Here is a 4,973-nt window from a genome sequence, read left to right as displayed (position 1 = left end):
AGGCTGATCAGAGGAAGCCTCGCGAGAAGTCCCACTGCTCCTCTCAATTCAAGGGGCTTTATTGGCATGGGAAACGTGTGTTTACATTGCCAAAGCAAGTGAGGTAGATAATAAACAAAAGTGAAATAAACATTTTTTTTTTTACAATGAACATTACACTCACAAAAGTTCCAAAAGAATAGAGACATTTCAAATGTTATATTATGGCTATAAACAGTGCTGTAACGATGTGCAAATAATGAAAGTACAAAAGGGAAAAGAAATAAACATAAATATGGGTTATATTTACAATGGTTTGTTCTTCACTGGTTGCCCTTTTCTTGTGGCAACAGATCACACATTTTGATGCCACACACACACACACACACACACACACACACACACACACACACACACACACACACACACACACACACACACACACACACACACACACACACACTACCTCAAAATAACTTACATGATGAAGATCAATGTACTTGGCTATACATGGAGAAGTTATAAAAGCCTTTTAAATGTAGTATAAAAACTAAGAACATTTTATAAATGAGTTCCCAGGTCTAAACCAAAAATGTCTTCTTCAGTTTAAGTGTCAGAGAGACAGATAGTAATTATAAAAGTAAGTATAAACCTATTATACTGTCTTGAATGATCTGAATGAAGCCTTGACATACCGGTGTGATAAATGTTAGATAACGGGAATAACGTGAGGTGTAGCGTGATGTGCTTTCTGGCACAAAATGGCTGCCGCTCGTTACATCACCAAAGTGAAGGGAAAATCTAGAGACACCACTGGTCAGCAAACCCATGTTGGATTTAGAGTGGTAAGGGTTTGGGGTTAGGGAGTTAGGGTTATGGATATGCCATTCATATCCATTTAATCAATCACACCCTGGTGCTTTGGTAGTGGAGGAGTTGGATCGATCAGCCGCACCTCTTAAATCACTTTGAGTAACTTGGTGGAATACACACTGTACTGCATATCCCATCCATTATTAAAATCAAATCATATTTTATTGGTCACTTACACATATTTAGCAGATTTTATTGTAGTGCTGTGCTACATTGTATGCTACATTGTGAGACTTTGGCTCTTTTGGGTTCAGAGAGCAGGCTAGCTTGATACACAACAGCATCTCAAAACATTATTAAGTTCAACATTCAAACCAATTATAATACAGATAGATTTTCGTTGAGTCATACATTCTCACTAAAGACTATGTCCAAAATGGCACCCTTTTTCCACTGCACTGCTTTCGACCAGTGCCCATAATGCTCTGGTCAAAACTGGTGAACTATATAGGGAAGCAGCATTTCACAATTTACTGGCAGAGACATGACTTGCCTTTATTTCCTGTTGTCTGTGTTAGGTAATACAGTAACTCTACACAAAGGTTTTACATTCAATTATTACTGGATTAGTTTAATGATTACTGGAAACACAAACCTACCAGGGTCTACAAAGAGACATAATAGGTGTGTGTTTGTGTGTTTGCGGGGCGGTTGCCACAGAATTCAAAGGTGATGTCACCAACATAGACCACTGTCCCATCCTTCCCGATTCAATCATTCATATTTGTGTATTCATAAGTACAATATTAGAAGATACAATAGCCCAGATAACCTGCATCAATGCTATCATTGACATGACACAACATTGCCTGACTGTCACTGACTCCTCCATTTTCAGAGCATAAAACCCAATAATCACATAAATGAGGTGATGATGATGTGTGCATTGGTAACAGTGTTTGTTATTTTATGGTTCAAGATTGCGCTGAGTATCTTCCCATCTTGTCCCAAGTCTTTTGGTTCCATCCATTAAGTATTATGCAAAATTATGACACTTACACGCCTTATGACAATGGCTACTTGAACCCAGGTAGGTCAGAACACACACACACACACACACACACACACACACACACACACACACACACACACACACACACACACACACACACACACACACACACACACACACACACACACACACACACACACATTAATGGGTCCAAGGGTTAGACAGACTCATATTGGACACAACACCCCAAGGCTAAACCCTGCTATTCAGACCTGGGGGAGCCACAGGTGTGTGTAACGTTCAGTACACCAGTCTGACAGAGAGGTACATCCACCAGTGAGTGGATCAGGACTAAGGATCGTAGAGAGAGAGATACCTGGACCTAGACGATCATCATCATGGCCATAACCAGCATTATCCGCTCCTGGATCTCTGGGCTAATAATCTGCCTGTTTATCGCTGCTGGTGAGAACACTTCCTCTGCTGATCGGCACTTTACAATAGGAAACCATTTATTGCAGTTTAGAAGTGTTTATAACTGCTTCAACATATATCATCTGTTCGATATAACAATTTATCACAGTTTATAACATGTTCAATATTAAAGTTATAAAGTGTTAAATATTACACTCTGTAACCGGTTTGATAATACAATTTAAGAAAGTCTAAATACTGTTTCTAAAATACAGTTTATAATCTGTTCAATATTACAGTTTATACAAGTCTATAACCTGATCAATAATAACAGGAAACATTTTCAAAATGTTTGTTATTGAAAACTGATAACGCTCCTCCTGGATCTCTTTGCCAGCTATCTGCCTGTGTATTCACTCTGCTGATCAATAACACGGGGGTTTATGGGATTTTATAGCATGTTCAATATTCCCATTTATATATTATACTTTTTGTATAATGAGTTAGATATTAGTGTTTAACCTGTTCAGTATTACAGTTTATAGAGTAAGTCTTTAACCTGAACAATATTCGTTTCTGAAAGTTTGCAACCTGTTCAATATTAGTTTATGAAAGTTTGCAACCTGTTCAATATTAGTTTATGAAAGTCTATAACAGGGGCACTCAACTACCCGTCACACACATTTTCTAGGTAGCAACAATCCGGATGAATATCGTCATTATCGGCATAGTAACAAACCCCCAACTTGCGACCCATGCGACCCCAAACTGTTCAAATCAAATCAAATTTCATTTGTCACATGCGCCGAATACAACGGGTGTAGACTTCACCGTGAAATGCTGGCTTATGAGCCCTTCAACTATGCAGAGGTAATAATTATTAATATAAAGACAAATAGTAACTGACACAAGAGGAGTAAAAGATCCCTCTTATTGGCAGAAAAAAACGTTTTGCAGATAATTTCCTGCGATTCTACACATTTTGCCATTGGGCAGAGAGAATATTTAACAGTTTTAAAGCTAATTTCTTGCAATTCAACACATTTTGCCATTGGGCAGAGAGAACATTTAACAGTTTAAAGCTAATTTCCTGCGATTCTACACATTTTACCATGTCTTATGATACCTGCATGAGTCAACAAAATCAATGTGGGCCCCCTGGGGGTTGAGGCCCCAATGGGCACGTAATAACTACAAGACCTAGACAGCTGGTATTTAACATGGGCTAGTTGATAAGCTGGAAATTTCTGACAGGTTATAAAAAGGACTCTGTGATCTGTCAGTGAATGACATAACGAGGAAAACTGTACTACCACATTTTCGAAATTGAACCTTGTGCGTTCTGTTATTACAACTCTCAACTGCATTAAATTGAAAGCCTGACTGTGTTCTTAAATTTAAAAATATATAAGTCGAGGTCCGTATTGACCCCGTTCTGGATCCGGATCCAGACCGCGGTCCGCCTTTGAGTATGGCTGGTCTATAAGTTGTCCAATATTAGTTTTTGAAGGTATTCCACTCTGTAAAGCGGGTTATTGAAAAACTGATGATATGAGAGGGCTGCTTAGGTGTTGAAAAATATAAACCCAGTAGTATTAAAGGTTCTTTACACCCTCAAACCGGTGTGCCTGGCACCTACTACCATACCCCGTTCAAAGGCATCTCAATTTGTTGTCTTGCCCATTGTCACGTTCGTCGTTGTAATGATGGTCGGACCAAGGCGCAGCGTGAGTAGCGTTCCACATCTTTATTATAACGTGAAACTTAGCAAAATACAAAACAAACAATGAATAAATGAACCGTGATGACAATGCAACTACACAAAACAATATCCCATAACCCACAGGTGGAAAAACATGCTACTTAAATATGATCCCCAATTAGAGACAACGATTACCAGCTGCCTCTAATTGGGAATCACACACAATCACCAACATAGAAAAACAAACCTAGAACCCCACATAGTAATAATAAACTAGACTAACCCCCCCAGTCACGCCTGACCTACTCTACCATAGAAAATAAGGACTCTCTATGGTCAGGACGTGACATCCATTCACCCTCTGAACGGCACACATACACAATCCATGTATCAATTGTCTCAAGGCTTAAACATCTTTCTTTAACCTGTCTCCTCCTCTTCATCTACACTGATTGAAGTAGACTTAACAAGTGACATCAATAAAGGATCATAGCTTTCACCTAGATTCACCTGGTCAGGTCAGTCTGTGTCATGGAAAGAGCAGGTGTTCTTAATGTTTTGTGTACTCAGTGTATAAAGTATGTCAACATTATTAAAATGACCAGTGTTCAATGACTATTTATTTATTATATTTATTGAACCTTTATTTTATCAGGGAGTCATACTGAGACCAAGGTCTTTTTAAAGATGAATAAAAAAATATATAAAAAAACGCAGCAGAAAGAAAAACACGGTCATAAAAAACAAACACATTCATCAGTATTAATGTCCTCAATCAGCTCTCTGAAATTCCCTAAAGGCTCCAAAACATCAAATTTAAGAATATTTTGAAGATTGTTCCACAAATATGGTTCAATAAAACTAATAGCTTATTTACCTAACTCAGTAGAGACCTAAGGAATTTCCAGAGTTAGACTTCCCTGAGACCAGGTGTGGTAACTCTTATGTCTAAAGTTTAGTAATAATGTTAAGTAGAGTAAAAGGGCTTTATAAATTAAAACATAGCAATGTATCAACCTAAGTGACGTCAAACCACAAACCAAACCTACCACA

The sequence above is a fragment of the Salmo salar genome, chromosome ssa18, assembly GCF_905237065.1.
Source record: "Salmo salar chromosome ssa18, Ssal_v3.1, whole genome shotgun sequence".
Taxonomy (NCBI): Eukaryota; Metazoa; Chordata; class Actinopteri; order Salmoniformes; family Salmonidae; genus Salmo; species Salmo salar.
Note: the sequence above shows the minus strand (reverse complement) of the source record.